We start from the raw sequence: 22227 nt of genomic DNA, 5'->3' as shown, positions 1-22227 counted from the left end.
AAAATAGTATCATCTACAACCCCAGGTATTGGTTCTTTTGAGGGATAAAGAGACCCACGGGTTCTATGGTCATGGCAGAAGGGGTTCACTGCCATGACAGATGGCCCTTCTTTGGAGCTGGCGTTTCTGCATGATGGAAATGGACTCAGAGGGGATCTCTTTTCACAAGACTTGCATGCTACTTTATTGGAATTGTAGTTGGTGCTGGGTTTAAGATATATGTAGGGGATTTGAATCTCTGGACTGATAATATGACACCCAGGCCCAGAGCCTCAACAGACTTCAGCTCCTACACTTTGACTTATTGGACTTACTCCACTCAGCTAACATGGAGTTGAAGAAGGTCAACCACCACAACATGGAGCCTAGAGTGTCTACAACTAGAAGCGGGAAGAGTGCATCCAGTACCCATGTGGAATCTAAGCCCTCACTTGACATAGGTGTGCAATGGACACAACCAATCCAATGTCCACAGAGAAAATGTGGAATGGGTGTGGGAACGGTAGCCATGGGGGCTGCTGGGTGTGGGGAACGGGAGGAAGAGATGAGATGTGGAGGCGTTTTCGGGACGTAGAGTTGTCCTGGATAGTGCTTCACGGACAATTACGGGACACTGTAGATCCCCCCAGGGCCCACTGGATGGAACGTGAGAGAGTCTGGGCTATGATGTGGACCATTGACTATGGGGTGCAGTGATGCTCAGAGATGAACTTACCAGGTGCAATGGATGTATCACAATGATGGGAGAGAGTGTTGCTGTGGGGGGAGTGGGGGGCGGGGGTGGTGGGGTTGAATGGGACCTCATATATTTTTTTTAATGTAATTTTAAAAAAATAATAATAAATATTTTTTAAAAAAATAGTATCATCTGATTGTTACCATGTCCATAGTGTACACTTGGCTCACATTTTCCATACTGCCTCAGTATCAACACAGTACATCTTTCACATTGATGCAAGAATATTATATTATTACTACTAACCACAGTCCATAGGTCACTCCAGTTGTATTTTTCCCATACTTCTCCACATTCCCTTCACCTGCAGTAGTGATATACATTTGCTCTAGCTAACAAAGGACACTTTTGCATCTGTACCATCAACCACAATTCTCACCCACCTCTTGGTTTACTGTGCTATCCAGTTCCTAGATTATTCTCTAGCATTCTGTCAATTGGCATTTAGATAACTAGACCACCATTTTCAGTCACATTGCAATTTATAAATTAGCTGTTACTGTGTTACCATCCACTCTATACATTTCTACACTTTTACAGTATAGCTAATTAAAGCTTCTACATATATTAAGCATCAGTAGTCCACTCAATCCTCCTCTTATCTCCTTTAAGAATCCACCACCTATCACCAGGTCATGAAGATATTTTCCTACAATTTCTTCTAGAAGTTTTATGGTTCTTGCTTTTATTTTTAGTTTTTTTATCCATTTTGAGTTAATTTTTGCATAAATGTGAGATAGGGGTCCTCTTTCCTTCTTTCAGCTATGGATCTCCAATTCTTTCAGCACCATTTGTTGAATGGATTGTTCTGCCCGAGCTGCATGAGTTTGACAGGCTAGTCAAAAATCACTTGACCATACCTGTGAGGGTCTGTTTCTGAACCATAAGTTTGGTGCCATTGGTCTATTATGTCTGTCCTTAGGCCAGTATCATGTTGTTTTTACCACTATAGGTAGGTATTATGATTTAAAGTTTGGTGATGAGGGTTCACTTTTCCTTTTTATTGTTTCTGGCTATTCAGGATTCCTTACCCTTCCAAATAAATTTAATTATCATGTTTTCAATTTTTTCTTTAATGCTGGTGTTATTTTTATTGGGATTGCATTAAATCTGTATACCAATTTGAGTAGAATTGACATCTTAGTGATATTTAGTCTTCCAATCCATGAGCATGGAATGTTCTTCCAGTTATTTAGGGGGTTAGGGTTTTTTTATTTGTTTTAACATGGAGTTGCAGTTTTGTGAATACAAGTGCTCTACATCATTGATTAAGTTTATTCCTGACTATCTGAGTTTTATCTGTCATATTTTACTTTCACCACTCTTTTGACTCTTTTAGTTACTTTTATTGATAAAATATTCATTTCTAGACTCTCTTCCAGATCTCTCTCCTGTCTTTTCTTTTCAGGCTCTAGCACACCTTAGTATTTCCTGAAATTCTGGTCCCTTGCATAGAAATTCTCTCAGTTTCTGTTTATCTGTGAATATTCTAATCTCGCCCTCATTTTTGAAAGACAGTCTTGCTGGATATCAGATTCTTGGCTGGAAGCTTTTCTCTTATAGTATCTTAAATATATCAAACCACTGTCTTCTTGCCTCCATAGTTTCTGGTGAAAGAATCAGCACTTAATCTTATTGGATATCCCTTATATGTTATGCATTGCTTTTCTCTTGCTGTTCTCAGAATTCTCTCTTTGTCTTTGGCCTTCAACATTCTGATGAGTATGTGTCTTGGAGTTGGTCTATTTGGATTTTTTCAGATGGGAGTACATTGTGCTTCTTGCACATAGATATCTACGTCTTTCAATAGAATTGGGAAATTTTCTACCATTATTTCTTTAAATATTCCTTCAGCCCCTTTTCCCTTCTCTTCTCCTTCTGGGACACCCATGGCATGTATGTTTGCATGTCTTTTGCTGTCATTTAGTTCCCTGAGATCTTGTTCAATTTTTTCCATTCTTTTCTTCATCTGTTCTTTTGTATGTTCATTTTCAGGGGCCATTTCTTCAAGCTCACCAATCCTTTCTTCTGCCTCCTCAAATCTGTTATTATATGAGTCCAATGTTTTTTAAATTTCATTGATTGCACCTTTCATTCTCATAATATCTGCTGTTTTTCTATGTATGCTTTCAAATTCTTCTTTGTGCTCATCCAATTTCTTCTTCATATCCTTAATCTCTTTAGCCATCTCATTGAATTTATTAAAGAGATTTGTTTGGACATCTATAATTAGTTGTCTCAACTCCTTTAAGTTATCTGGAGGCTTATCTTGTTCCTTTAACCATATCTTCCTATTTCTTGGTGTGGATTGTAATTTTTTGTTGGTGTCTTCACATCTGGCTTACTATAGTATTTATTCTGGGTACAGTTTTTCTCTTTAGCTTAGGGCTTCCTATTCTTTCTCCCTTGCTGGTTGTGCAGTAGGAGCCAAGCATGTAGTTGGTGCTGTAAACTGTGGAGACTCAAGCTGTCCTCATTGCACCAGGGACCAATGAATCTTTTCCAACTTTCTCCTTTGCCAGAGGTAGGGGCAGAGTCACAGCTGTGTGGTATAATCCATGTGCAGGCCTAGATTATAGTTGCCCAGAGAGACTGATGAATCTTCACATCCCTTTCTCACCTGACTGGGGCAGTGATGGAGCTGTGGGTGTGGGCAGCAATCTAGGCAGTGTGGGTCAAGATGACCACAGTTGCCCTGGTAGACTTCTGATTTTCAGTGTATGGCAGCCAAATTTACCTGCAGTTACCTATATAGGATGGTGCAGGGCTCCTCAGCCTCCTCCCTGCCAGAGGCAGTGCTGAAGCCTAGACTAGGGCTGCAGGCTGGTCTGTATGAAAGAAACTGGTTCCTGCCAACACTGAGAGTTTCAGTCAGCCTGGCTTACCTCAGGGGAGTCAGAATGGTGGCTACTGGCCTCTTTCTGACTTCGGCTGGTTCACACCACCCTTTTCCCAGGATTATCTCTTAGCCAGTCAAGCCTACCAATCAGTAGCCAAAATTGGCAGCCAACTATCTCCTCCTCCCCTCTTTCTGTGAAATGGAGACTCCAATTCCTGTCACAGAACAGCTCCTGGGGTGGCTCATGCCACCAGAGTAGGACAATCACCAGCCTCTGCTGCTTGGCAGGTAAGTTCCCAGAGAGGCTGGCACAGGTGCCAGATATTCTGCTGGAGGTGGTACTGGGGCCTAGGGTAGACCTTCAATATGATCTGTATGGGAAGAAGCTGGTCTCCACCAGCACTGGGATTTTCAGTCCACCCTGCTTCCCCTTGTGCCAGGCACAGAGTTAAGATGGCAGCTCCTGACCTCTTTCAGACTTGGACAGGCTCAAGCTTTAGCTGTTCTCAGGATTATACTGTAGTCCACTGAATTTCCTCATCAATAGCTGAAATTGGTGCCCAACCGTCTCTTCCTCCCCCTTTTTAGGGAAGTGGAGCTTTCAATTCCAGCCGCGGAGCAGCTCCCGAGGCAGCTTGTGCCTCCAGTGGAAGATGGGCACCAGCCTCCATGGTGTGGAGCACTCTACTTATGAGTCTTCTCTGCAAACAGGCAGTCTCCACCTTCCACTCCTTCAGAGACATTTCAGGATGTTCTTCTGGTCTCTTGGAGCCCCCAAACAGGTGTTTCAGCTAGCTCCAGAGAGCTCTAGGTGTTTGCTAACTGCCCTGTAGCAGGAGCTGACTCTAGGAGTTCCTTACTCCACTACCATCTTGCTGGTTGTCTCACACTACCTGATTTTAAAACATACTACAAAGCTACAGTGGTCAAAATTGAATGGTATTGACACAGATAAACATACAGACCAATGGAACTGAGTTGAAAGTTCTGATATAAATCCTTGGATATACAGTCATGTGATATTCAACAAGGCCACCAAGCCCATTCAACTGGGAGAGAATGGCTTCTTCAACAAATGGTGCTTGGAGAACTGGATATCCATATCCAAAAGAATGAGAGAGGAACACCATCTCACACCTTATACAAAATCAACTCAAGATGGATAAAAGATCTAAATATAAGATCCAAGACCATAAAGACCTTGGAACATAATGTAGGGAAGCATCTACAGAACCTTATAACAGGAAATGGCTTCATGAACTTCATACCCAAAGCACAAGCAGTGAAAGAAAAAAGAAATAAAGGGGATCTCCTCAAAATTAAAAGCTTTGCATGTCAAAGGAGTTTGTCAAGAAAGTGAAAAGATCACAGTAATTCATATATACAATATATGGTACTCCCACATATCCAACATCAAACACTTTGTCCCTTCCCCAGCAATTATCTTTTTACATGTTCATATTATATTTGCTGCAACTGATGTACAGATATTGAAACAATAGCTTTCAAACATGGTTCCACTTGGTTTTATGTTATGGTTTATATTTTAGACTATACAATTTTCTAAATTTTTAGTTATCTTATGTCTTACATTATGATTTCCATTTTAGCCTATAGACTTTTATAAATTTTTGGTGTAATTTAACATGTCCTATATCCATCTTTGCATGATCTTGTGGAACACTTCCATTGCCCCATATTTACACTGATTCCGTCTATTCAATACTAAAACTTCTATGAAGACAAACTTAATAATTAGAGAAAAAAAGAAAGGATGTAGACACTGAGGAAGAAATGGAAGAAATTACCTTGCCACTGTACATACAGGACAGCACTTATAGCAGTGATGAAAGGCAAAACATCAAAAACAAAGCTTTTCCATTTTTTCATTTTTGATACCCCAATTTATTTTACTTTATTTAATTTTTCTAAATTAGTATATATTCTATATCTAACCTTTAAACCCATCACTATATTCCATTTTACTATTAATGGAACCTGGCAATATATTAGGTTTCATTTTTGAAGAAGTTTTGGACCACAGAGAGGTTCAACTATGGCAGGGGAGGAACACTGGTGTAGGGTGTTATTGATAGGGAGCACATCATTGGAAGGGAGTTATCCAGGGCATGTATCCAGGGTACATAAAGATGGATATTTTCATAGTGATTACAGTTAAAAATGACAACTGAGGGAGTACTGAGTTCCTAGCCAGGGAAGCTCTATCACATTCCCCAGTGGAACAGCAACAATCCCCCAAGTGCAATGGCAAAGACCAATAAAGAAGGATGGTCCAACAATGAGCCTTTGATACTAATGACTATGTTTACAAGCCTGTGCACCTCAAATAAGAACTAGGCCTACAGTGGTTAGGGTGTCCGTCTACCACATGGGAGGTCTGCTGTTCAAACCCCAGGCCTCCTTGACCCCTGTGAAGCTGGCCCATGTGCAGTGCTGATGCACGCATGGAGTGCCGTGCCATGCAGGGGTGTCTCCCATGAAGGGGAGCCCCATGTGCAAGGAGTGTGCCCTGTAAGGAGAGCTGCCCAGCACGAAAGAAAGTGCAGCCTGCCCAGGAATGGTGCTGCTCAAATGGAGAGCTGACACAACAAGATGACACAACAAAAAGAAACAGAGGTTCCCATGCTGCTGACAACAACAGAAGCGGACAAAAGAAGAAGACGCAGCAAATAGACACAAGAACAGATAACCGGGGTGGGGGAGGGGAGGGAAATAGAAAAATAAATAAATAAATAAGTAAATAAATAAATAAATAAATAAATCTTAAAAAAAAAAAAAAGAACTAGGCCTAGAGCTGCAGGGTGCCTAAGAGCTACCTCCTGAGAGCCTCCATGTTGTTCAAATGTGGCCACTCTCTAAGCCAAACTCAGCATGTAAATGCATTACCTTCCCCCCAGCATGGAACATGACTCCCAGGGATGAGCCTCCCTGACACTGAGGGATTACTACCAATACCTGCTGATGATGTAACTAGAAAAAGACCTTGAATAAAAGTGTCAACTCAGACCAGCAGAATATCTTAGCCTATCAGGTGTTAAAAACTGCTTTTTGACCTTGAATAAAAGGGGGAAATGGAAAGGAAAAATGAATTTATATGGCAATGAGTCTCAAAAAGAGTTGGGAGGTCATCAGAAGGGTCATATTTACACATTACTCAGCAGGGTCCCAGAAACAGCCAAAGTAAATACAAACCCAGGTATTGGTCCTTCTGAGGGCTACAGAGACCCACAGATTCTATGGTCTTGGCAGATGGCTCTGGGTTTCAGTGCCATGACAGTTGGCCCTACTTTGGAGTTTGTGTTCCTGAGTGTGATGGAGTTGGACTCAGATGTGATCTTTCTACATGTGCCTCTTCTGTTACTTTTACCAGACCTGTGGTTGGTGCTGGGGTTGGTGTATACTCAAGGGACCTGAATTTCTGTACAGTGATAGCCAGGCCCTGAACCTAAACAGACTTGCAACTCCTACCCTCTGGTTTATTGGACTTACCCTGGTCAGCTAACAGGGAGGTGAAGAAGGTCAACCACCACATCAGGGAGCCAAGAGTGCCTACAACTGTAAGCAAGAAAATTGCATCCATCAGGCATTTGGAATCTAAGCCCCCTCTCGATATAGAGGTGGAGTGGACATAACCATCCCAGGGTCCACAGAATGGAGGAATAGAATATAAATTAGAGTGGACTTACTGATATTCTATTCTGGAACTATTGTGATTAGTAATGGAAGAAAATGTATCATTGATGTGGAGAAAGTGGCCACGTAGTTGCTAAGGGTAGGAGAGGGAAGAAGAGATAAGATGTGGGGGCATTTTCAGGACTTAGAGTTGTCCTGGGTGGTACTGCAGGGACAGTTGCTGGACATTGTATGTCCTGCCATGGCCCACTGGGTGGACTGGGGGAAAGTGTAAACTATAATGTGAACCATTATCCATGTGGTGCAGCAGTGCTCCAAAATGTATTCACCAAATGCAATGAATGTCCCATGATGATGAAAGAGGTTGTTGATATGGGAGGAGTGGAGTGAAGGGGTGGGGGATATATGGGGACCTCATATTTTTTTAATGTAACATTTTTTAAAAAATAAAGAGAAAAAAAAGGCCAAACCAAAAAAAGAAGACAAAACAGTCAAGGGAGTTTATCATTAAAATGAAGAAAAAAAAAAGTGAAAAGAAAGCCTACCCAATGGGAGAAAATATTTGGTAATCATATATCTGATAGGAGCCTAATATCCAGCATACCTAAAGAAATCCTATATCTTGAAAATAAAAAGACAAAAACCCCATTTTAAAAAAGGGTCAGTAATTTGAACACACACTTCTCCAAATAAATGCAAATGGCTGAAAAGCACATGAAAAGATGCTCAACATCACTAGCTATTAGGGAAATGCAAATCAAAACTACAATGAGATACCATCTTTCACCCATGACTGGCAGCCATTAAAAAAGCAGAGGACTACAAGTGTTGGAGGGGATGTGGAGGAATGGGAACACTCATCCACTGTTGGTGGGAATGTAGAATGGTCCAGCTATTGTAGAGGACAGTTTGGTGGTTCCTCAAAAACTAACTATAGATCTGCCATATGACCCAGCAATTCCACTGCTGGGTATATACCCAGAAGAACTGAAAGCAAGGACACAAACAGATATATGCACACCAATGTTCAGAGTGGCATTATTCACTATTGCCAAAAGTTGGAATCATACCAAATGCCCATCAACAGAATAATGGTTAACCAAATGTGGTATATACATACAATGGAATATTACTCAACTGTAAGAAGGAATACAGTAACTAACATGTGGAATAACACGGATGAATCTTGAGGACCTTATGTTATGAGAAGCAAGTCAGGCATTCAAGGACAAATATTACATGACCTTGCTGATATGAATTAAGCAAATCAAGCAGATGCAAGAGAGCTAGTCTGGAAGATAGGTTTACATGAAATAGAAAGGGAGAAGAATGTTGGGAGCCAATGCCCATATGGGCAAAATCTATGATAAGGTGGAAGTGAGTAATTGTGCACTGATGGGATATGACAGGGGTGTAGGGATACTACTGCATTGGGCAGTGCAAGCTTGACAGGAGTGTAGGATGGGGAGGATGGGTTGGATGCTCCATGGAACTGAGGGAAGGGTTGGGGGAGGGAGCAGGTGAACACTGGGGAATGGCAGGTACGGGGTTGAAACTACAACATTGAAAAAGCTCTTTTGGCAATATGACAAGGAAGGTTACTGGTTTAGGGTGTTGGATGGGGGGAGCACTGGACACACCTGGGGCAGTCTTCTAGCGAATATGAGTGGTCATTTTGTCATAGTGTGTTGTATCAGTGGAGGCAGACCACATAATGAGGGGGAAGGAGTTGGACTCCCATCCTGGGGAGACCCGATATGTTATCAAACAGAGGGGAGGGTGTCTCTTGAGAGCATGGCCTGTTCCTAATAGGGAGGACAGTGTGTCAAGCCCTCTGCATTGTTGCAAGTACCTATGAATCATGTCCTTCAAGGAGTGAAGCCTGATGGTCGCTATGGGCCCAGAGGGGAGGGGAAGGGAGGAATAGAATAGATGGAGGAGGGGGTATTTAGGGGACAATGGAAGTGCTCTGCATGATCCTGCAATAATGGATACAGGCCATGTTAAATTTCATCAAAAATTTTAAAAGTGTATGGTCTAAAATGTAAGCCATAATGTAAACCATTGACCATGGTTAGTAGCTATGTTTCAATATTTGTTCATTAGTTGTAACAAATTTACTGTCCACTTGTAAAAAGGTTATTAATAGGGAAGGTGGAAGAGGGAGAAGATGTTGGGTATACGGGAGTCCACTGTATTCTACATGTGACTTTACTGTGACCTAATGGACAAAATGGAAAAGGAAAGATGCTGGGGAAGAAATGGAAGAAAATGCCACCACTGTACATACAGGACAACAGATATTACAGTGATGAAAGGCAAAACATAAAAAAATTTAATACCCCAATACTCTTGGCTTCATTTTTTTTTAAAGATTTATTTTTTATTTATTTCTCTCCCCCCAAGTTGTCTGCTCTCTGTGTCCATTCACTGTGTGTTCTTCTGTGACCGCTTCTATCCTTATCAAGAGCACCAGGAATCTGTGTTTCTTTTTGTTGCATCATCTCGTTTTCAGCTCTCCATGTGTGTGGTGCCATTCTTGAGCAGGCTGCACTTTCTTTTGTGCTGGGTGGCTATTCTTATGGAGTGCATCCCTTGCATGTGGGGCTCCCCTACACGTGGCATGGCACTCCTTGCACGCATCAGCACTGCACATGGGCCAGCTCCACACGGGTCAAGGAGACCCGGGGTTTGAACCACAGACTCCCATGTGGTAGGCAGATGCCCTATCCATTGGGTCAAGTCCACTTCCCTTGGCTTCATTTTTTAAGAAGTTTTGGATCACAGAAGAGTTACAACTATGGCAGCGGAGGGTCATTGGTGTGGTGTGGGGTGTCAGTGATGGGGGATACATGGGAGGAAGTTCACCTGGGCATATATATAAGGTATATAAATATGTTCAAATGTTCATGAGGCATTGCCACAGTGGGTAGAGATTCACACAACAACCAAAAGAATATTGAATTCCCATCCTGGGGAGCTCTGGCACATTCTCTAAAGGAACAACAACAATCTCCCAAGTACAGGGGTAATGACTAGTAAAGAAGGATGGTTCATTGATGGGTCCATGATATTGACAACTATGCTTATGAGTCTTTTGCTCTTGAATTTGCAACCTAGCCTAGTATTGTAGGGTGTCTAAGAGTTAACTCCTGAAATCCCCCATGTTGCTTAAATGTGGCCTCTCTCTAAACCAAACTCAGCATATAAATGAGACATGACTCCCAAGGATGAGCCACCCTAGCACCGAAGGATTACTACCAAGCGCTGGCTGGTGATGCAATGGAAAGAGACCTTGAAAAAAAGGGGGAAAGATAAAGACAATTGAGTTTATATGGCTAAGAGACTTCAAAGTGGTCAGGAGGTCATCCCAGAGGTAACACTTATGCACATCTCAGCAGGATCTCATAGACTACCAAAGTAGATAAAACCCCAAAATAGTGGGGCTCCTGAGGGCTCAGGAGACACCCAGGCCCTACAGTCATGGCAGATAGCTCCAGAGTTTGGTGCCTTTCCAGTGGGCCCACTTTAGAGTTTGTGCTTCCAAGTGTGATAGAGTTAGACTAAGATGTGACTTCTCTACACATGCCTCTTCTATCTCTTTTATTTGAACCTAGAGATGGTGCTAGAGTTTGTAGGTATATGTCCAAGAGATTTGAATCTCTGGGCTGTCCATGTGCCAGCTGGGCCCTGAGCCTCAGCAGAGTTGCAACACCTACTCTTCAGTTCATTGGACTTACCCAGGACAACTAACAAGGAGGTGAGGATGGACAACCACCATACCAAGGAACTTAGAGAGTCTACAACTGCAAGCAAGAAAGTTCCATCCATCAGCCATACAGGATCAAAGTCCCTTTTCAACTAGAGGTGGAATGGGCATCACCATCCCAGAATCCTCAGGATTGGGGAATAAAATATGGACTAAAATGGACTTACTGGTAATCTACTATAGACTTATTGTGATTCTAGCAATGGAAGAAATTATATCATTGATGTGGAGACAGTGGCCACTGAAGGTGCTCAAGTCAGGGAGAGGTGCGGTCACCCCTCGGGCTGAAGTGTGGTTTGCTGGCCTGGCAGGGGAGCAGCCGCAGCAGGCCAAGCCGCTGCCCCCATAATAGGGTGGCTGGTCGGACTCACCGCCACCCCTGAAGGAAGCTCGGCATGGGCGCAGAGTGCCCTCGGGTCTCCCCTTCTCGGCAGCCGTGCTTCCGCAGCTGCCCCTCCTCCCCGGTAGCGCCACACGATGCCCTCTTTCTCCCTGCGCCGGCGCAGGGCGGAAAAATCCAGTCTGCCCTTTCCCCTCCCCCGACAGCAGCAACAGCCAGGCGTGGGCAGAAAAATCCAGTCTGCCCTTTCCCCTCCCCCGACAGCAGCAACAGCCAGGCGTGGACGGAAAAATCCAGTCTGCCCTTTTCCCTCCCCCGACAGCAGCAACAGCCAGGCGTAGGCGGGAAACTCAAGTCTGCCCTCCACCCCAGCAACAGCAGCCACCAATCCCTAAACCCTGCCACTTCCCCCAGCAACAGCAACAGCCAATCCCTAATCACCACCCCTCCCCCATCCAGTACCACCCACTGACCTTTCCCCAGCAACCAATCAGAACAGGGCATGGCTTCGGCCAATCAGCCTTCCCCAGCCCCTATAAAACTGTTGCCTCTCCCTCAATAAAGTTGGACTTGCGTGTTTACCTTGTCTCCACGGTAGTTCTTCTGCCGTGCGCCCTCCAGTCCTGAGAGCCCCCGACAAGGGCCTGGCCTCCCTTGTCCCCAGTTAGTCACCTGCTTCTCCGGGTGACCCCTTCGTCGCCGGCTTCGCTGGGCGACCCCGTCAGCCGAACCGCGCAACCCCTGTGAGACCGACCCCTCATCTGCTGCCGGACCGACCGCTCATCCCAAGTGGGACTGACCCCTCGTCCCAAGCGGGACCGACCCCTCGTCCGCAGCCAGACCCCACCTCTACCGACCGAGCAAGCCACCGCAGTTGGCGCCCAACGTGGGGCAGAGCAACCCCACCACATCCTCACTCCATAACCTGGCGGCCCCCCCCTCCTCTCTTCTCACCGTGGGGCTTCTCTCGTGCAACATTGCTGCTACCTGAGCCTTGGCTACCTCATATGATCCACGGCGGTCTGGGAGAATCACTGGATGGCTTTCTCCTTCCATGTTGGGGGCTTATACCGACCCGCTTTGATTAAGAGGAGCCTTGGATTTCTCGGGAGCGCGCGCTTGCATGTCTGAAGTAACCCTACCACAGCCCTACGCCCTCCTCTCTTCTCACCCCTATCTTTTCGCTCTGCATTGCTGCTCCTGAACCTTGGTGACCTCATACGATCCACGGCGGTCTGGGAGAATCGCTGGATGGCTTTCTCCTTCCATGTCGGGGGCTTATACCGACCTGCTATGATTAAGAGGCGCCAATAAAACTCTCAGGAGCGCATGCCTGAGCACCTCCACCCCTGCCTTCACCTCTGCCTCCTCCCCTCCACGCTTGCTCCCCTTTGCCTTGCTCCACTGCTCGTCGTTCCACCCTCCCCTCATCGGGGCCTTCTCTCGGCCCGCAACCACCGTTAGAGCCCCACCAGCTCCGATCCCTCGTCTCACCGCGCACCTTGGCTCCCATCGCCGCGCTCTCAAGGTAAGGGCCCCTTTTCTTATCGGCTCCAAAAGGCCATTAGCAATGGGTAACATCCTATCTGCTAAGCAAGCCCCACAAGTTCGGGCCCTCGCCGGTCTCCTAGACACTCACCGGTGTAAGATCTCTTTGAAACAGCCCCAAGTCTTCTGTAACCACGGCCCCTGATGCCGCCATCGCTCTCAAGCAGCTCCAACCCTGCTAAACGGCCCGCAACCCGCTTTCCCCGGCCTGCAGCCTGCTTTCTAGCATCTAATAACTTTTCTGCTTTTGCCTCCCCATACTTCTGCGGAGCTTCCTCCTGTCTCGATCTCACTCCTCTTCTCAGCCATCCATAGCGTCCTTTCTCGTCCCCCGCACCCCTCCTTTTTTGTTTGAACCCCCATTGCATTGCAGATCGGGCCGCCCCATGTCGGCCTGCCCCATTAACATCGGCCTCTCTCGTGCCCATGGAGACCTTGGCCTTCTTGTTCTCGCCTACGTCTCCACCACTCCCGACGCTGCCACCACCACCACTGCTGGTGCCCTGACGCGACTTGTCCTCACAGCTACGATCCTCCAGACCATCACACAGTCTGCCTCTACCACTTTTCGCCACCAAGAAGAGATCAACTACCTGTAACGCGCTGTCACCCTGGACTTTTAACAGCAGATGGATCTTATAGCCACCGAGATCAACGAGAATTGGACATTGGCCACCCTTGCTTGCAATGGCAAGATACCGCCCCCTAAATTGTACATTTATATCCCTGGCATACTCACCTCCCTCTTCAGCCCCGCTTCCCTCATTGCTTGCTGCCTCTTGGGCCTCGGCTACTTGTTACTGCTGCCATCTGGCCCTTATTTGAAAAGAAGGGGGAAATGCGGTCACCCCTCGGGCTGAAGTGTGGTTTGCTGGCCTGGCGGGGGAGCAGCCACAGCAGGCCAAGCCACTGCCCCCATAATAGGGTGGCTGGTCGGACTCACCGCCACCCCTGAAGGAAGCTTGGCATGGGCGCAGAGTGCCCTTGGGTCTCCCCTTCTCAGCAGCCATGCTTCCGCGGCTGCCCTTCCTCCCCGATAGCGCCACACGACGCCCTCTTTCTCCCTGCGCAGGCGCAGGGCGGAAAAATCCAGTCTGCCCTTTCCCCTCCCCTGACAGCAGCAACAGCCAGGCATGGGCGGAAAAATCCAGTCTGCCCTTTCCCCTCCCCCGACAGCAGCAACAGCCAGGCGTGGACGGAAAAATCCAGTCTGTCCTTTTCCCTCCCCCCGACAGCAGCAACAGCCAGACGTAGGCGGGAAACTCAAGTCTGCCCTCCACCCCAGCAACAGCAGCCACCAATCCCTAAACCCTGCCACTTCCCCCAGCAACAGCAACAGCCAATCCCTAATCACCACCCCTGCCCCATCCAGTACCACCCACTGACCTTTCCCCAGCAACCAATCAGAACAGGGCATGGCTTTGGCCAATCAGCATTCCCCAGCCCCTATAAAACTGTTGCCTCTCCCTCAATAAAGTTGGACTTGCGTGTTTACCTTGTCTCCACGGTAGTTCTTCTGCCGTGCGCCCTCCAGTCCTGAGAGCCCCAGACAAGGGCCTGGCCTCCCTTGTCCCCAGTTAGTCGCCTGCTTCTCCGGGCGACCCCTTTGTCGCCGGCTTTGCCGGGCGACCCCGTCAGCCGAACCGTGCAACCCCTGTGAGACCGACCCCTCGTCTGCTGCCGGACCGACCGCTCATCCCAAGTGGGACCGACCCCTCGTCCAAAGCTGGACTGACCCCTCGTCCGCAGCCAGACCCCACCTCTACCGACCGAGCAAGCCGCCGCAGAGAGGGAAAAAAGGTGTAATATGGGAGCATTTTCAGAACTTGGAATTGACCTGAATGACATTGCAATGACAGATACAGGCCATTATATATCCTGCCATAACCTACAGAACTGAGTGGGAGAGAGTGTAAATTACAATGTAAACTATAATCCATACTTAGTGGTAATGCTCCAAAATGTGTTCATCAATTGTAATGAATGTACCACATTAATGAAAGTTGTTAATGTGGGGAAAAGTGGGAGGTGTGGGGAGTGGGGCATATGGGAATCCCTTATTTTTTTATATCACATTTTATGTAATCTAAATATCTTTTTAAAATAAATAAAAAGTATATTTTAAAAAACATTCAGTAATTGCTTAAAGGATCTGGGAGACGTGAGTCCTCTGTCAAGGGAAGAGCCTCCATAAGCTTCTGCTCTGCTTCCCTGAATCCATGGAAAGGCAGAGGAGAGGCAAAGAATGATGAGCTTTGGGAGATATTTTCCCCTTCCTCATTCTATTTGCATATGGTCCTATTTGTCCAGGCTTGGATGTTTCTGGAAAGGGTCACAATGGCCAGTCACACCATGGTGACTGAGTTCATCCTCCAAGGCCTGCAGGTAGGAGTTTTCCTGCTCCTGCTGCTTGCCTACCTCATGACCATCTCTAGGAACCTGATCATCATCAGCCTGACATCACCCACGTGCAGACACCTATGTACATCTTCCTCTAGAATGTGTCCTACTTAGAAATTTGGTTCCAGACCGTCATTACGCCCAAAATGCTTCTCAAAATTGCCATGGAGACCAAGACCATCAGCTTTGCTGGCTGCATCACCCAGCTTTTCTTCCATAATTTCCTGGGGCCACAGAGTTCTTTCTCCTAATGGCCATGGCCTATGACTGGTACACTGCCATCTGCAAGCCCCTTCATCATTGCACCTGTCATCCTGACCATCAGCTTCAATTCTGTGATACCCTTATCAACCACTTCTTCCGTGATTATATGCCTCTGATGGAGATAGTCTGCAGTAAGTCAAAGGCACTGGAAATGGTGGACTTTACTACCCTGGCCCTATTGGAACTGCTCAGCACCTTGATGCTGATCATCCTGTCCTATGTTCAGACCATCCAGACAATTGTTAGGATCCTAACTGCTGAAGAGAGGAAAGAGGATTTCTCTACCTGTCCCTCCTATGTCACTGTAGTCACCATGTGCTGTGGCAGCTACATCTTCATGTATGTCAAGCCCTCTCCAGGCAAGGAGGTTGATCTCAACAAAGAGGTGCCCCTAATCAATACAATTATTTCTCCCCTCTTGAATCCCTTTATCTACACTCTCAGGAACCAACAAGTTAAGCAAGTGGTGAAATACCTGGTCAGAAAAAATAGCTTGTTTCCAAAATCAATAAGAGATTTATAAGACACCTTCCAAGGTAAAATGGGTCCCAAGCCTACTGTAAATTCTCATGATGCCAAGCCAAAAGGCAAGGTTTGGGGGTTTAGGCCCTAATTCCATCCCCAGCAAGGTGCAGGCCTCCTCACAGGTCACAAGAAAGAGGCCCTGTGAGGTGCCTGTTACCTAACTTCAGTCTTAAACTTGCACCTGTCAGTCCTTGGGTGTCTCCTCCTGTATCCTGGTAACAGCTGAAGTTCATCATCCTGCCATTATGGTTATCATCATTTCCATTGCCAATAATGCTTATGGAGTGCTTTACAGCTGGCAAAGTACTTCCTTATCCAATAATCTCATTTAATCTTCACAAAATCCCTGTGAAGTAAATGAAGTTACTATTATTCACATTTTGCATGAAGAAATTAGTATTCAAACAGCTGAATTGCCAAAGATCACATAAGAGATGAGGATCAAACCCAAGATTTCTGAATCAAAATGAAATGCCAGGGAAGCAGGAGTGGTTCAAGTGATTGAGCTCCTGCCTACCACATGGGAGGTCCCAAGTTTCATTCCTGGTGTCTCCTAGAGAAAACAAGCAAGACAGTGAGCTGGTGCAATGGGCAGATGTGGCAAGCTGAGGCAACAAGGAGACACAAAGAGGAAAGACAATGAGAGACACAACAAAGCAGGGAGCTGAGGTGGCTCAAGTAATTGAGCACCTCTCTTCCACATGGGAAGGCCCAGTTTCAATTCCCAGTGACTCCTAAAGAAAAGATAGCAGACACAAGGAGCACATAGCAAATGGGCACAGAGAGCAGACAGCAAGTGCAAAACAACTTGGGGAGGGGAATAAATTTTCAAAAATAAATATTTTAAAAATGCAATACCATATCTCCTACAGATGTGCAACATATGGCTTTATTAATCAATGTTGCTTCATACGAATGATCCAAAAACTTAGAGGCTTAAAGTGGCAAAAAGTTATTATCTCACAGGTTCTGTGGTTCAGGAATCTCGGTGAGGCTTAAGTGGGTACGTCTGACTCAGCATCTCTCATGAAGTTGTAGCCACACTGTCATCAAAGGCTACGGTCTCACCAGAAGACTCAGTTCACTTTCAAACTCACTCAAGTGGCTGTTAACAGGTCTTAGTTCCTCAGTGGTTATTGCAGTGTGGCTCTCTCCATAGGCATCTCTCTACCCGTTAGCTAGCTTTCCTCAGAACAAAGAAATGGGAAAGCAAAAGAGAGTGCCCAAGATAGAAGCCACAGTTTTAGTGTAATCTTAGAGGTGACATCACATCACTTTTGCCATATTCTGTTTGTTAGAATCAAGTTACCAGGTCTAGGTCATAATCAAAAGGAGAAAATTACACAAGGACATGAATACCAGGAGGTAGAGATCATGGGGGCCATCTTAGAAGCAGTCTAATACAGTTCACCCTCTGGTCCCCAATGATTCTTGTCCCTCCCAGATGCAATATACATTTACGCTTCTCAAGATCATCAAAAGTCTCACCCCATTACAGCTTTAGCTCAAAATCCATAACCTCATAATCTAAATGATGTCCAAATGTAGATGAACCTCCTTAGGTATAGTTCCTTATGTTTTTAAAAGTCCCTCAAACTATTGTGATTAGTAAGGGAAGAAATTGTAGTAGTGATGTGGAGAGGGTGGCCACAGTGGCTGCTGATGGTCGGGAGAGGAAAGAAGAGATATGGTTTGGGGGCATTTTCAGGATTTGGAGTTGTCCTAGGTGATGCTGCAGGGATGGATGCTGGACATCGTGTGTCCTGTCGTGGCCCACTGGGTGGACTGGGGGAGAGTGTGGACTACAATGTGGAGCACTGTCCATGTGTTGCAGTGGTTCTCCAGAATGTATTCACCAGGTGCAGTGGATGTGCCACAATGATGGAAGAGTTTGTTGATGTGGGAGGGGTGGTGTGGGTAGAGTGGGGGGTATACGGGGACCTCATATTTTTTGAATGTAACATTTAAAAGAAAATAAAGAAGAAAAAAAGGAACTGTGAGGGAAGCAGCTGTGCCTCAAGCAATTGAGCTCGTTTACCATATGGAGGGCCTGGGTTCAATCCCTGGGACCTCCTGGTGAAAAAAAGAAAAAAGGTATCCCAGACCTGTGCAGTAAGGCACAGGCCCCAGAGAGCCATGAAGAGCACAAGCCACCACCTGGCAAAGCAACACACCAAAAAAAGATGATAAAGCAACCAGATAGGAAAAGAAAAAAGAACCTGTTAGACATATATGCAACCTCCTTTTTTCAATCTTCCTTTTGCTTTTTAAAGATACATAGATCACACACAATGTTACACTAAAAAATATATGAGGTTCCCATATACCCCACTCCCATATACCCCCACTCCTCCCACATCAACAACTTCTTTCTTTAGTGTGGTACATCATTGCATTTGATGAAAATATTTTGGAGCACTGCTACACAGTCCATTCTCTCCCAGTCCATTCAGTGGGTTATGGTAGGATATATAATGTCCTGCATCTGTCCCTGCAATATCATTCAGGACAACTCCAAGTCCCAAAATGCCCCCATATCACACCTCTTCTTCCCTCTCCCTGCCTTTAGCAATTCCTGTGGCCACTGTCTCCACATCAATGATATAATTTCTTCCATTGCTAGAGTCACAATAATTCTATAGTAGAATATGACTAAATCCACTCTAATCCATATTTTATTCCTCCATTCTGAGGATCGTGGAATGGAGATGCCCACTTCACCTCTAAATTGAGAAGGGGCTTAGATTCCACATGGCTGGTGGATGAGATTCTCCTGTTAGCAATTGTAGACTCTCTCAGTTCCTCGGTGTGGTGGTTGACCATCCTCACCTCCTTGATAGCGGACCTGGGTAAGTCCAATGAACTGGAGAGTAGGTGTTGCAATTCTGCTAAGGTTCAGGGCCCAGCCAGCACATGGACAGTCCAGATATTCAAGTCTCCTGGGAATACACCAACCCCAGTGCCAAATATAGGATCAGTAAAAGTGACAGAAGAGGCATGTGTAAAGAAGTTACATCTGAGTGATTCCATCACACTCAGGAGCACAAATTCCAAAGTAGGGCCCACTGGCAAGGCACTGAACTCCAGAGCCATCTGCCATGACCATACAACCTGGTGTCTCCATAGCCTTCAGGAGACACCAAGTAATAGATACTACCTGGGGTTGTATCTACTTTGTCTCTGAGATCCTGCTGAGTCATGCATAAGCGCTACACCTCTGATGACTTCCTGACTCATTTTGAAGTATCTTAGCCATATAAATTCATTTGTCTTTACCATTTCCTCCTTTTATTCAAGGTCTTTTTCTAGTTGCATCACCAGCTGGAGCTTGGTAGTAATCCCTTCACTCCAGGGAGACTCATCCCTGGAGTCATGTCCCAGGCTGGGGGAAAGGTAATGCATTTATATGCTGAGTTTGGCTTAGAGAGTGGCTGCATTTAAGCAACATGGGGGCTCTGAGAATAACCTCTTTTTTTAATTTATTATTTTTGTTTGTTCTCTTTTGTTTTTGTTTTTGTTTTTTTTCATTCCCTTATCATCTTTAAAGGATCTTTTGTGTAACTGAATAGTACTTTAAATAATACTCAGAAGCACATTTGAGGTCTTAAGGTATAATTGTCACACCATTGACTTCATCTTTAGACTAGTTTTTGTGGCAGTTCAGGATGGATCTTAAACCTATTATTGGAAGCTTTATAAAAAGAAAGTCACAGGGAGGAGCCAAAAGCTGGAAGTCAGCAGAAACCCAGAAGAGAAAAGAGAGAGCATTACCATGTGACAAGAAAGCAAAAGAGGCCCAATGATTGCCAACCCACCAGAACATTTCCAACCCAGAGGAAACAAGTCCTCCAGCCACTAAAACCACAAGACAATAAATTTCTATTATTTAAGCCAATCCACTTTATGGTATTTGTCATAGCAGTCTGGAAACTAAGACAGGAGGGGACCAGTATGAGAAATTTATTTCTACAATCATATAAACAGTATCTTCCCTAGGAAGCCAAATTGGCTTTAGTCATTTTGGGTACAAAATACCAATTTTATATCTTAATCACAAGGACATGGAGACCAAGATCATGTGGTTCCAGGGACAAATAAAGAGAGACAGTAAGACAGAGACTTACTCTCTTGCTTCCTGTTGACTTTCAGGTCTGGTTCCAAGACCTTGTGGGGGGTCAGGAGAGTTGGAGGGTAAAATTTCTTGCCCTTGGGCACATGATAGTCCCTTGATCCTTTCAGTAACCCTCCTCCCTTTTTGGTTCAAGCTAGTTTGAAACCAAAAACTAAGATAACTTTCTTGCAAATTGCTATAATATTTAAATAAGATACTGTATGAAATGCCTTTCTGACTCCTCAACCAAATCCACACCTTTCCCAGACCTCATCTTTATGCTTCATTTTGCAACACTCAACACTGTTGGTTTAAATAAGGCCTTCTCCTGTAGTGTTCTGGTTCTTCTCCTAACTCAATGAATATATCTTCTCTGTCTTCTTTGCTAGTTCCTATGACTTTTCCTGGAAAATGAGTGTTCCCCAAAGTGTGCCTTTAGTTTTTTGCTTTTCTTTTCCTATCTCAATTGAAATTGGAAGGTGTTTAGTCTTCCCAAGGATTCATCCTCACCATTATGTGCATAATTCCCACAGCCATCTCTCAAGCCCTGACCTCAGGTCTCTTGAATTTCCAAATGATAACCTTAAGCTTGTCACTCAAGTTTGATAGATGTCCACATTGTTGTTCTCAAACCAACTCCAAATCATTCCCATTTACATCAGTGCCACCAACATTCTTTCACTCTTTCAGGCCAGAAACCTTGAAGTCATTACCAACTTTTCCTCAATCTGTCACCTACTCCTATTATTTCTTTCTTCAAAATCCCTCTCAGACTCATGCAATCCTCTATTTCAACAACCTTAACATAGTCCATCCATCACCTATGACCACTTAGAGGACACTGAAGGCAGTGGTCATATATCCATCACCCTCTTATAGCCACCCCCTTTGGTAGGACCCTCCCACATGGGCATGGGTTTGGTCATCTGGCTTTGCTTTGGGCATTAGGACACTGGTAAACATGACACAAGCAGAAATTCAAAAGCTCACTGCCCTTACAATGCTTAGACTGCCATGTGAACAAGCATGGGCTAGTACACTAGATGACAAAAGACATATGGCCCACTTACCACATCACCCCAGTTGACAGTACTCTCATCCCCAGAGGTAGAACTCCCCTCCTGACTAGCAGCCAAAAGAGAATGCATGGGTGAGCCATCAAAGACAACAGAAGAATCTTCCAAATGAGCCCAGCCCAAACTGCCAACCCTCAGAATCATTAACAAAATGAATGGTCGTTGTTTTAAGCCATTAAGTAGTAAAGTCATTTATTACTCAATAAAAATTAACTGGTACACCAAAAAAAAAGTAAACATATATGGTAAGCACAGGTTGTAGATTGGTTAAGGATCCAAGATTAATAAGTGACAGTCAGAGAGTGTTTTCCCATGTAACTTGAAGTTAGTTTGATCAGATCAAGAAAGAGAACCTGGTCTCTTCTCATTTACAATTACAGGCTACAGGAATTTACCAAGGAAATAGGTGCTAAAGAGGAAATATAATGAGGCAGAATCATTAATTTTCTTCTGTGGCATTCAATGCCCTCTTCACAGGGAATCAAGTTCCTGAGGTAAGACTCAGATGAGAAGGTTATACTAGCAGATCTTGAAAGTCTCATGACAAGGACCCTGACTTCACTGCATTATCTGTGTAAAATAAGGTTATCAAGTCTCTCTGAAAGCTAAGAAGCCATTAATGGCCCAAAGCAGAATCGCCACACTCTCATCAAGAGAATTCCTGGACCACCTTCACCAGGGATTCTGTCCCCAGATGCGGCGGCTTGCTCGGTCGGTAGAGGTGGGGTCTGGCTGCGGACGAGGGGTCGGTCCAGCTCTGGACGAGGGGTCGGTCCCGCTTGGGACGAGGGGTCGGTCCCACTTGGGACGAGGGGTCGGTCCGGCAGCAGACGAGGGATCGGTCTCACAAGGGGTTGCGCGGTTCAGCTGACGGGGTCGCCTGGCGAAGCCGGCGACGAAGGGGTCGCCCGGAGAAGCAGGTGACGAAGGGGTTGCCCGGAGAAGCAGGCGACGAACTGGGGACA

The 22227-nt window shown here is 45.4% G+C and overlaps 1 long non-coding RNA gene across 3 annotated transcripts in view; it reads right to left on the bottom strand.

Moving 5' to 3' along the window:
- The window catches only part of LOC131280569 (uncharacterized), a 79627-nt gene that overhangs the window by 44532 nt on the left and 12868 nt on the right, over window positions 1-22227 (bottom strand). The window lies entirely within an intron of this gene.

The sequence above is a fragment of the Dasypus novemcinctus genome, chromosome 12 (assembly GCF_030445035.2).
Source record: "Dasypus novemcinctus isolate mDasNov1 chromosome 12, mDasNov1.1.hap2, whole genome shotgun sequence".
Taxonomy (NCBI): Eukaryota; Metazoa; Chordata; class Mammalia; order Cingulata; family Dasypodidae; genus Dasypus; species Dasypus novemcinctus.
The sequence above is the reverse complement of the archived record's forward strand: the minus strand, read 5'-3'. Positions and strand labels throughout refer to the sequence as shown.